General features: G+C 39.7%; 1 protein-coding gene across 2 annotated transcripts in view; it reads right to left on the reverse strand.

Moving 5' to 3' along the window:
* The window catches only part of LOC134358990 (adhesion G protein-coupled receptor A1), a 608,347-nt gene that overhangs the window by 303,429 nt on the left and 291,823 nt on the right, over window positions 1–13,095 (reverse strand). The gene's annotated exons all lie outside the window — the stretch shown is intronic.

Consider the following 13,095-nt stretch of genomic DNA (forward strand, 5'->3'; position numbering starts at 1 on the left):
TGGAAATATCTTGGAGTGTCAGTAGATGAGCCACTCACTGCCGTGTATCTAACTTTCAGTCATGTATTTATTTGACTGATCTAGTTGAGACCGTCGTCAAAAGGACTGTGGGATATTCAGCACTGAATACCACTGAATGCCAATAGTAGGTGGTTAAATTTTCACCTGTAGAAGATTGTCTCTGCCTGGTATTTTTACAGTGCAAATATTCAATCGTCCATCATTAAATGTTGTCTAAGTTTTGCTGCTTACAGGCAGCAAGGTTGGTGGCCTATGATTGCGGAGAATGCTGTATTTTGGATTCTTAGATAATTTCCACAAGATGTCAGAGCAGCAGTGCCTCGAGAGCCTCAGTCTATCACTCCAAGTGGTGGCAGATCTCCGCAATGTGCTCAAATGATCCCTGCTGTCTGCCGGAACCAACTGACATGCCCAGCCTCTGGTTCCCAACACAAACGCAACCGTTGTTTCTTCATGCTTCATGATCATTGGACATTTCTACCAGAGATATCTGCAGGATATGTAGATCAGACAGGCAACGCTCGTTTTTTGAGGAGCAACAGGCAAGATGCAAGATGAACCCTGCAGGTCAGGCACAGAAGGGGAATTGACAGTGGACATTTTGTGTTGAGACCTTTCATCTGGACTGAAAGACAGTGGGGAGACAGCCAGTAGAAGGAGATGAAGGGTTGGAGCAAGGCCTGGCAAACAATGCATGGATCCAGAATGATAATTAAGCAAATAGGGGAGGGAAAAATAGAAATAGCAACAAAGGTAGGGAGGTGATAGGTGGATAACAAAGATGATAGAAATGTTCATGTTGTTGAATTTTAAACTACCTAGGTGAAATATAAGGTGCTGTTCCTCAGTTTGTGTTGAGACAGTGGAGAAGGTGGAGGACAGATATGTTGATGTAAAAATGGGAAGGGGAACTAAAATGGTTCGTAACCATTTTAGGTGCTCAGCAAAGTGGCCTTGTCTGCACTTTCACAAGGGTTGCTGGGTACATCAATTTCACCACCTATGAAGCCAGTCACAATGAGCAGGCAGTCACCGATTCCCTCAGATAAGGAGGTGATACACTACATTCAAGTGCCAACATGCACATCCAGAGTAGTCTGAAGTTTGCCTCCCATTTAAAAGCAAATCTGCTTCATTAATGTAGAATTATTATTTTTAACCATTGAAGGATTTTTCTCCAGGAATGTGAAATTTGCCTAAGAAGATGCTAATGATTATATTAACCTTCAACACTTCAAAGTGTAGTTTGGGGGTAGGCTCATTAAGGAAGGCAACCAACAGAAATCTTTCAGTGAGGAGACAAAACTAATGAGATGCAGAAGTGTTGCAGTCCAAGCTATACCTCGAACGAAAATGTTATTATACAAGCTGCAGGAGCGACAGTATTCGACAGTTCTTGGGGAGCTTTTCATTATCAAATATATTATGATGCTAGGAATTGCTGTGGTCTGCCATGGATCTAAAATGCAGCAACAAAGATTGCAGACTTATGCAAGGGAAGACATTAGAATTGACTGGGAGCCATAAGGATGGGCACCACTGAACAAATGCTTTATCGGGTAGGCGTTATGCTAAAACAGGTTAGTCAAAGGTCCAGCTCTAGGAATTAAGAGTTGAAAGTGGAATACAGAGAACAGAGGCCCAGGAAGGTGGTAGCAGAGGAGTGAGAGAGAGAGAGAGAGGAATCAGAATCAGAATCAGGTTTATTATCACCAGCATGTGACGTGAAATTTGTTAACTTGGCAGCAGCAGTTCAATGCAATTCATAATCTAGCAGAGAGAAAAAAAATAAAGAAAATAAAAATACTAATAATAAACAAGTAAATCAAGCATATACTGAATAGATTAAAAAATGTGCAAAAACAGAAATATTGTATATTTTTTAAAAAGTGAGGTAACGTCCAAAGATTCAATGTCCATTTAGGAATCGGATGGCAGAGGGGAAGAAGCTATTCCTGAATCCCTGAGTGTGTGCCTTCAGGCTTCTGTATCTCCTACCTGATGGTAACAGTGAGAAAAGGGCATGCCCTGGGTGCTGGAGGTCCTTAATAATGGACGCTGCCTTTCTGAGACACCGCTCCCTGAAGATGTCCTGGCTACTTTGTAGGCTAGTACCCAAGATGTAGCTGACTAGATTTATACCCTTCTGCAGCTGCTTTTGATCCTGTGCATAAATGTGATTTCTATCAAAATGGAGCTGGTTCTTTGAAGATTAGGTCAGATCATTGACTGCTGAGGGATCAGAGGTCAAGGAGGAGATCAGTGAACGGGAGCATGGGGTGTTAACGACAATAATAATAATAATAACTTATTTATAAAGCACTTTTCATACAGATGATGTAGTTCAAAGTGCTTTATCATGGGAAAAAGTGCAGACATGAAAATAAAATAAAATATTAAAAATAAAAATAAACAAGAAAATAAAAAACAAAAAGATGTTAGTTAAAAGCAAGGTTAAAAATATAAGTTTTGAGCTGGCATTTAAAGGTGACAACTGAGTCTACATCCCTTATAGCTCTAAGTATTGAAGTTGTAAAAAGCTGACGTGCCAATTATCTTCTGAGGGAGATAGTTTAAATTTAAGAGACCGATGGAAGAAGGCCTGTGAGCTTGAGCGGGATTATAAAATAAAAACTATTATGTAATGTACTCCAGAACAACACCATTGAGGGCTTTAAAAACAAGTAAGAGAACTTTAAAATCAATTCTAAAAGATACAGGAAACCAACGCAGGGTAGCTTGGACAGGAGTGATAAGTTCCCTGATTCTGGTTTTAGTTAAAAGTCTAGCAACAGCATTCTGAATGAGTTGAAGTTGTCAGCAGATTGCTTTGGATGGCCAGTAAAAAGTGCATTGAAGTAACCTAGTCTATTTGATATAAAGGCATGAAGTAATAGCCAACACCATATACAAGCTTGCTGATAACACCACTGTTGCAGACTGTATCAAATGTGGTGATGAATCAGAATATAGAAGGGAGATGGAAAATTTGGCTGAGTGGTGTAATGACAACAACCTCTCACTCAATGTCAATAAGACCAAGGAACTGATTGTAGACTTCAGGAGAGGGAAACCAGAGGTCCATGAGGCAGTAATCATTGGGGGATCATAGGTGGAGAGGGACAGTAGCTTTAAATTTCTAGGTGTCACTATATTAAAGGGCCTGTCCCGGACTCATCAAATAAATATAATTGCGAAGAAAGTGTGACAGTGCCTCTACTTCCTCAGGAGACTGTGGAGATTTGGCATATCATTGAAAACCCTGGCAAACTTCGATAGATGTGTGGTGGAAAGTGTGCTGACCGGCCGCAGTGTGGCCTGGTATGGGAACTCCAATGCCTTTATGCAGAAAATCCCACAAAAGATAGTGGATTCTGACCAGTACATCACAGGTAAACACCACCCCTCCTTACCACCCCAACCACTGAGTACATCTACATGAAACGTTGCCGTAGAAAAGCAGCATTCATCAGCAAAGATCCTCACCACCCAGGCCATGCTTTTTTTCATGTAGTTGCCATCAGAAAAAGGGTACAAGTGACCCAGGACTCACAACACCAGGTTCAAATACAGTTACTACCCCTCAATCGTCAGGCTCTTGAAAGGTGATGACTACACTCATTTATAAGGATTCTTTTATCTTGTTATTTCATGCTCATTATTTATTGCTATTTATTCATAGCTGCATTTGCACAGCTTGTTGTCTATTGTCTACAGTTACTGTTCTATAGATTTGCTAAGTATGCCCGAAGAAAAAGAATCTCAGGGTTGTATGTACTGACATATATGTATTCTGATAATAAATTTTACTTGGAGCTTTGAACTTTAATTTTTCAGCATCATTACGAGACAAAAGCAGAAGTTACCTTGCAATATTTATGAAGTGTTAAAATGCTGCTCTGGTCATTTTCCTTATGTGGGATTTAAAATTCAGATCTGCATCAAGGATAACACTTCTGATTTTATGAGTGGAGCCATGTTCCCAAGTTTATCAAGAAGTTTATCTTTTTTGACTTTGGAACCAACCAAAAGTGTATCAGTTTTATCTTAAAATTTAGTTTTAGGAAATTATTACTTATCCATTGGTTTATTGCAGCCATACCAGAAGTCGATGAAGATAGGATGTTATCGTCATATACTTCAAAATGTGTTACCAGGAGGGAGATTAGTAGGAAGAGTGGCGTGCGTGTTGGACATGAGATCAGGCTGATGATAGCGGGATGTACTGTATTGTTTCCCAATCTGTCTTTAAACACCCAAGGTAAAATTAATCCATTAACATGCTTGCTTGTTATTTTATGTTATATTATCGTGCTTGCTATGTGTGATTGGTTCGAAAACCTGGAATTAATATGCTAATGGATAAGGCATCTCCAGCAGATGGGCTGTCAGAAACGAGAGAAAATACCCATCTCCCACATTGGGAATTAAACCATCCTCTTTCCCCTTTGCAAACACGAGGAAATCTGCAGATGCTGGAATTTCAACCAACACACATAAAAGTTGCTGGTGAATGCAGCAGGCCTGGCAGCATCGCTAGGAAGAGGTACAGTTGACGTTTCGGGCTGAGATCCTTCATCAGGACTAACTGAAAGAAGAGATAGTAAGAGATTTGAAAGTGGGAGGGGGAGATCCAAAATGATAGGAGAAGACAGGAGGGGAAGGGATGGAGCTAAGAACTGGACAGTTGATTAGCAAAAGGGATGAGAGGATCATGGAACAGGAGGCCTAGGGAGAAAGAAAGGGGGAGGGGGAACCCCAGAGGATGGGCAAGGAGTATAGTGAGGGGGATAGAGGGAGAAAAAGGATAGAGAGAGAAAGAATATATATATAATAAATAAATAACAGATGGGGTACGAGGGGGAGGTGGGGCATTAACAGAAGTTAGAGAAGTCAATGTTCATGCCATCAGGTTGGAGGCTACCCAGACGGAATATAAGGTGTTGTTCCTCCAACCTAAGTGTGGCTTCATCTTGACAGTAGAGGAGGCCGTGAATAGACATATCAGAATGGGAATGGGACGTGGAATTAAAATGTGTGGCCACTGGGAGATCCTGCTTTCTCTGGCGGACAGAGCGTAAGTGTTCAGCAAAGCGGTCTCCCAGTCTGCGTCGGGTCTCGCCAATATACAGAAGGCCGCATCGGGAGCACCGGACGCAGTATATCACCCCAGCCGACTCACAGGTGAAGTGTCGCCTCACCTGGATGGACTGTCAGGGAGTCGCGTAGGCCTGAATGGTAGTGAGGGAGGAACTCCCTTGTCCATTTGTCCCCCCAATCCCTCCCCACCGATCTCCCACCCAGCACTTATCCTTGTAAGCAGAACAAGTGCTACACATGCCCTTACACTTCCTCCCTTACCACCATTCAGGGCCCCAGACAGTCCTTCCAGGTGAGGCGACACTTCACCTGTGAGTCGGCTGGGGTGATATACTGTGTCCGGTGCTCCCGATGCGGCCTTCTATATATTGGTGAGACCCGACGCAGACTGGGAGACCATTTTGCTGAACACCTACGCTCTGTCCGCCAGAGAAAGCAGGATCTCCCAGTGGCCACAAATTTTAATTCCACGTCCCGTTCCCATTCTGATATGTCTATACATGGCCTCCTCTACTGTCAAGATGAAGCCACACTCAGGTTGGAGGAACAACACCTTATATTCCACCTGGGTAGCCTCCAACCTGATGGCATGAACATTGACTTCTCTAAATCCGTTAATGCCCCACCTCCCCCTCGTACCCCATCTGTTATTCATCTATTATATATATATATATATTCTCTCTCTCTCTCTATTCTTTTTCTCCCTCTGTCCCTCTCACTATACTCCTTGCCCATCCTCTGGGGTTCCCCCCTCCCCTTTCCTTTCTCCCTAGGCCTCATGTCCCATGATCCTCTCATATCCTTTTTGCCAATCAACTGTTCAGCTCTTGGCTCCATCCCTCTCCCTCCTGTCTTCTATCATTTTGGATCTCCCATCCCCCTCCCACTTTCAAATCTCTTACTAGCTCTTCTTTCAGTTAGTCCTGACGAAGGGTCTTGGACCAAAACGTCGACTGTACCTCTTCCTAGAGATGCTGCCTGGCCTGCTGCGTTCACCAGCAACTTTTATGTGTATTGCTTTTTTCCCTTTGTTCCATTTATAATGATAGCAATAGGTTATACAGTATACAAACATTTATGGAACTGCAATTTATAAATTTAATGACAGTAATGGGTAGGTCACTGATGGCATGGCAATTCTGCCAACTCATTATTCTTGTTAAGTTAAAATAATCACAGGGCATTGCCACAGTAGATTTGGTAAAAGCAATTATATTCTATTTTACTAGCAAAAGTTTATTGCCAGATGTTACTGTTTACTATTTTCCTCAAGCTATTTTAGGTGAATTTGGAGTGAACATTACACCACCTAAAATCAAACAAAAATGACTGATCACTTGTATTTATTTGCAAGTTATTCTTATGCCTGTTTCTTAATTTTTAAACATACTACTGGAAAATCATGGGTCACTGTAATTAAATGTAAGAATTTCTCAAGAAAACTGTTGCTTAAGTTGCCCAGGATCCAAAATAATTTCAAAATCATTCTGATTTATTGCAACACTTGTCTACATTCAGATGTGTGAAAATACCCCCCTTTTAATATAATTCACAGTCATTCATTGTCTTATTCTTGCACTATATTATATTTATCGCTGCTTACTTTCCACCTCGAATTGCTCTAATGTACTGCTGTGGTTAGTGCGGCATCCCAACTTGCATTAATGCAAGTGTTTACAAATGTTGATTTCTTTATCAAGCTGTTCCTATTTCACATCATTGACCGTTGAAACATTAGCTAGCCTAAGAAATATTATGCATTGCCCAATACTATAACATCAGCTTCTATCAAAGCATCAGTCTCAAGCATAAACATTTTCCTTCATTGTACTGACTGAAATGTATGCTTACTTTCCTTTCATGCTTCTTCAAAATACACTATGTCTCTCAGTGATCATCTTAACCAGTCCCACCTCTAATTTTAATTGATTGATATCCTTGTTTCATTATCTCCTTCCGCCTCAGCTGAAGCTCTCACATCTGCTCTGTTGTTAAGAATGCTTTCAAGAAGATTGGACTGCATCCTTCTGGCAATAGTTTTATTTTTATCCAGTAACGTAAGTTTTTAAGTTAAATTTATAACACAGTAGCCAAATTTAAAATCACAACTTCTGGAAATCCTTTCCAACTCTTTGTCTCAGTTATTGTAACTTTTCTTAGATATTTTCAGGCCATTCATTTGACAACATTTCCTGATTTATTTCACTTATTTAGTTTTTTCTTCTTGTGGCTTTTCTTCTTTGATAATTCATGATGATTTTTTTAATATAAAGAAAGAAGATTAAATTTGTTGTTGTGTATCAGATTTTTCAAGTAATTTCACAATTATCAGGTGAGTACTTATGCTGAGATTTTTGAGTGTTTTGCAGTATAGTTTCCTGTTGTTAAAATTAGCTTAACTTCCAGTAAGTTGCCTATAACTGTCATTTTCTGTACGATATCCAGAATAATGGTTTTAATTAGATCTTTTTAAAAATTTACTTATTCCTACTGTTAACTGCTCCCTCCGTCTTTTATAAAACTTTTCTGTGACAGTATTGTATTGTATAAATATGTTACAAACTTACAGTGTAAGTGATTAAACAACTTCATTTTAATTTAACATCAACAAATGGAATCTGAGAACGATTATCTACAGAAATGAGTAATGAAAGCTTGCAAATTGTTCTAAATTGCAAGTGCATTGAACTTTGGGGAGGACAGTGACAAACCTCTAAAGGACATACTAAGCTTGGAATGGCCATATGTTTAAAACTTGACTGCAAAAACAAGGAACGGCACAATGTAAAATGAATGAAGGTGTTGAGTCATTTGATGACGTAATATGCAACATGTTATCTGAAATATGGAAAAAAAATCTTTATGACCAGTACTCTATTGAGAGAAAAGCTTTGGAAGGTTGTCAAATTTTAGCAAACTCCAAACTTGGAGCAGGAGAAAGACTGCTTTACCAGGAGCTGTCAAGATCACCAGGTAATGAATACATTGACAGTAAGTGCCCGCTGGCTATAGCAGAATATATTAGCAAGATCTTGTACTTTCTCATTCAGTATTGCATTAGAGAATTCACTGACATACTCTTTCAAAGAGTGATGCCCCCATTTTATTTTCCCTGGCCACAGAGGTGTTGCCAGAGTGAACATGCAACACTGGGAGCACTGAAGACTTTCTGGTATTGCAGGATGTGTTTGATCATGCACACTTCACTTTGAATTGTTGAATATTAACTGCACAGAAATCTTTTGCCTTTCAAATTCATGCTGATTCTCTGCAAGATCAAGACTCATTTGCTGTAATTTTACCCACAGCCAGGATTTCCTTCAAGTACTGATACGATTCTCTTTTGAAAGACATGATTGAATCTCCCTCCAACATCTTCTTGGACAATGCATTCCAGCCACTAATCACTTGTTGCATAAAAATGATTCTCCTCACATTGCCTTATGTTCTTCAATCAATATCCTAAAATTTGAACCCATTTGGTTCTCAATCCTTCTTCCAATGGAATCAATCTCTCTAACTATTCGCTACTGGAAACTCATTATCTCAGGAATTAATGTCATCTCATCTAAACCTTCTGTGCACTCAGGAAAACAAGCTCAGCTTCTCCAGACATGCCTAGAGTCATTCTTGTAATGATTTTCTGTTCTCTCTCCACACATCATTCCTAAAGGATGATGTTCAGAACTGGACTCAATGCTCCAACTGTAGTTGATGTAGCATTTAATCCAGCTTTATCATAACATATTTACTAATGCCTTAAGCACAGAATCCATTTTACTTACTTAAGCTGCCACCCTTGACATCTTCAAAGATTTATTCCCTATTCTTGCGAACTCTTTGGAATTGAATCCAATATATTTTCTTCCTTTGTTTTTCTGGCCAAATGATAAGCAGCTGGCTATTGCAAGCCCAGCTATTTCCTTTGGAAGTCTAAAGCTATCCTGCTCCTTTGTTCACTGTACTTGTGATCTTTGTATTTTTCACTAAGGATAGCACATCAACTTAGAAATATATTTCAGCCAGCAGACATAGCACTACTGAAGATCAACATGGTATGTAACAACATTGTAAAACATGCAGAGCACAGTCTGGTAACCTAGCAGTGTTAATTTTGCCTACCTTGTGCATTAGTCTTTCCTGCCATCAACACTTAGACTGCAGTGCCACAGCTGGTTGTAGGGTCCTAAACGAGGAGGACAATAGAGTGGAAAGGAGGAGACAGCACAGACACTTTTTGGTATGGGGTATCTATTTCCGCCCCATATCTTTCTGTGACCATAATTCCCCATTCATTAACTGGTTAGGGTGTATGTAGGAGTTTTGTGAATATAGCAAATATTAATTCAAGCAAGAACCAATCTTCAGTTCATAATGTAAACTGTAAACTGCAAGCAGTAAATTGAAGTTAAAAGCACACCTTGGCAAAATGGTCACCATGAGATGCCTGCATATGCATCATCCAAACATTAATACAATGGGGTTGTGTTAATTACCCTCCATCAATCCAGACAACTATGGGTTTAAGTACATTGCACCATTGTGAACAAGTTCAAGAAAGCTTGCAGACCAAACTGATATTAACACATAGAACATCAAACAATTGATCTATCAATAGTTGGGCATCTGGCTTTCTGTCATCGTAAGTTTTTAGAATATCTAAGTAGATTAGTTTCTCCCAACAAAAGCGTTTGAATCTTCAGACGAGTTTTATCAATTACAATGTGCTTCCACTATAACTATGTATCTCAAAGGAACCATTTGTCAATCCAAATTATTGACGTAAGGAACATTGTTGCAAATTTTGAGTCATCTACTGTTACCTTTGATCTTAAGGGTATAAAAACTTACAGGGAATTTTGAGTTTAGGAGACTCTGCTGAGAGGATCTCCAGAAGAATGCCTGCCTACTGTGCTGAATAAACACTTCTATATCACCCGGTTCAGTGTTCCTCTAATGACTTTGATCAGAGTCACAACAAAATGCCACAATTTTTACTTCCTATCTGTTGTTAGTCATCACAATATTTTCTTGGCCAGAAAACAAAAATAAAAATAAGCAGAAAATGAATACTCCACATCAAATGTATAAATCAAACTGTTAATATACATATATGACCACAAATCACCATTAAATATTACCTATCTTCCCCCTGCAATTCTGCAATGCATTGCTTCCACAGTCCCTGGACCTTGGCTGGTGAAAGGATAATATACTTCAGTGAAGCTGATTGTAGATGACACAAGACATTTCAATCACACCTCATCACCATGAGTGATAAAGCAGTCTAGTTTGGCTGGCTAGAGCAAAGGCATTTGAAAATCACTGTTTGAGTTTATAACTGCCGGAACACATGGTCAGGTGTCAGTCTTGGTTCAGTGGGTGAAATCTCCCCTTTGCAATCCAAAGGTTCTTCAGAAACCAAGAATGAAACATAAAACTTGCTGCTTATGGCAATTTTATTAGGTGTTGCAAGAGCAGGAAATGAACAAGAAAAAGAAAACAAAGGAAAAAAGCAGTTGTAGTCATCTCATACTCGGACTAGATATCACAATATATTACAGTGATAACTATGAACCTATAAAATAGCCAGATTTAAGTAGCGTGATACCTGTTACTGAAACCCAAGAAGTTTCTAGAAAAATACAGAAGCAACTGCACTATAACGGCTGGAAACTTCATTGAAAAAAATACATGAATATACAGTATGTGATTATATAAAAACACAAGCAACCATAGGCAAGTTAAACTATGAGAAAATTAACAATGCTACACCTTAACAATCCTAAGCATTTAATGCTTCTGCAACTAGTGGATAGAGTGTACTAGCCACAAAATGTACAACACTACCCACAGAAGCTACTTTGATAGCACCCCCACATCACCGAAGTCTCCCATCAAGGCCAGTAGGTGCATGATGCACCTGCAGGTTCCCTTCCTAGTTGTTCTGATATGAGGCACCAGTTAGCCCTCAAATAGCGTTTTGGACCTCTTAATTAAGAAAAGACACAAAATGTAGTTCAGAGAAGGTTCACTGTCACATTCCCAGCAATGGAGTGATTGTCTAACAAGGAATGAAATTCCGATACACTGCTCTGATTCAGAAATGTAATCATGGAACTTCCTACTAAGAACACTTTGGGAGAACCTTCACCAAGAGGGTTGCAGTGTTTTAAGACTTTGGCTCACCATGATTTTCTTAAGGCTTTTAAGGATGTGCAAAAATGTTGTCCGCGATCCTGGAACACAATTTAAAATTAAAAAACCCCACTTCAAAAATAAGGCCATCATGTCCGTGATTTCATTGCTGCATTCACAAATCATTACATTTTTTCTTTGATTTAGCCTTTGGTATTTGGGTGTTGCTGGGAAGGCTAGCAGCAGATGCCAGGATGTTCTCAAGTTGGCAGTCATGAGCCACTCAATTGAATATCTACAGTCCAAATGAGTTGCTTGCAGAAGGCAGTTAGGTGTTAATCACATTCAGGAGTCTGAAATCATGTAAACCAGACCAGATAGGATGTGAGACAGCTTCTCCTGGAGAAGATTAGTGAACCAGATGGCTTTTTAATCATCTGATGACCTGAGACTCCCAGTGAGACAATATTTCAACAGCTCTGACCTACTTCCTTTTGCTGCTGCTGGCCTGATTATCCTGAGGTTTTAATGTTTCTTAAAGGGAGTATACCACAAATGGATGTCCCATAAGGACATAAGAAATAGGAAGAAGATCAGGGCTCACAGGTACTTAAGCTTCGACAAGATCATGGTTCATTCAGCTTTTCTCAAGTACTGATTCAAAATTAATCACAGCTTTGAAAATATTCAAGGAAATCACTCTTGACAGTTTTCTGGAGTAAGGAATTCTTCCCCATCTCATTTTTTAAATAGGTATTCCCTTGTTTTGAGATTATGTCATATGGTTCTTGATTCTCCCATGAAGGGAAACAGCCTTGCAGCATTTATCCTGTTAAGATTCCTAATAATCCTGTTTCATTAAGATCACCTTGCATTCTTCTGAACTCCAGTAAGTATAGACCCAACCTGTTCATCGTCTGTTCGCTCGGTGCCATGACCTATAATGTGGGTGATCACTGTCTTTCCATGACCATGACTGCTCTTGGGAAATTTTTCTACAGAAGTGGTTTTCCATTGCCTTCCTCTGGGCAGTGTCTTTACAAGACATATGATCCCAGCCATTATCAATACCCTTCAGAGATTGTCTGCCTGGCATCAGTGGTCATATAACCAGGACACCAGCTGCTCATTCGACCTGCTTCCATAGCTTCACGCGACCCTGATCTGGTGCTACACTTTGCCCAAGGATGACCTGCGGGCTAGTGGAGGGAAGGACTGCCTTACACCTCCTTTGGAAGAGATATATCTCCACCCCACTGCCCAAATCTGTTCAACTATTCCTTATTAGACAATCCATCCCTTAATGGGAATATACCAGTGAACCTTTTATGAACTGCCTTCAGTATGATTGTACCTTCATAAAGAAGAGAACAAAAGCTGTAGTTGCAGGTTAACTACTGCCTTGTATAATTACAGCAAGACTTCCCAGTTTTATTTTCCAATCCCGTTAAATGAAAGCTAGCATTCTATTCGTATAGCTGCTGTGTCTATGCACCAAGTTTTGTGGATTGAAGAACTGGGGAACTTTCCAGTCCCCTTTGCAGATGCTGCCCAACTCTGTGTTCCTCCAGAAACTTTTTTTTTTGCTGCCAATTCTACCATCTACAGTCTCTTGTGTCTCCACCATCTTTCTGTGTTTCACTTGCAAGGATCCGCACATCCATTAGTGCTGCAGATTTATTGCAGTAATTCTCCATTTAAGCAATACATGTAATCTGTTTTACTATTCATCCTTCCAAAGTCAATAACTTTACATTTTCTCACATTATGCACAGTTAGGTATCATTTTGACATTTACTTATCCTATTACCAGCTCTCTGTAAAATGTCTATATCC

The sequence above is a fragment of the Mobula hypostoma genome, chromosome 19 (genome assembly GCF_963921235.1).
Source record: "Mobula hypostoma chromosome 19, sMobHyp1.1, whole genome shotgun sequence".
NCBI lineage: Eukaryota > Metazoa > Chordata > Chondrichthyes > Myliobatiformes > Myliobatidae > Mobula > Mobula hypostoma.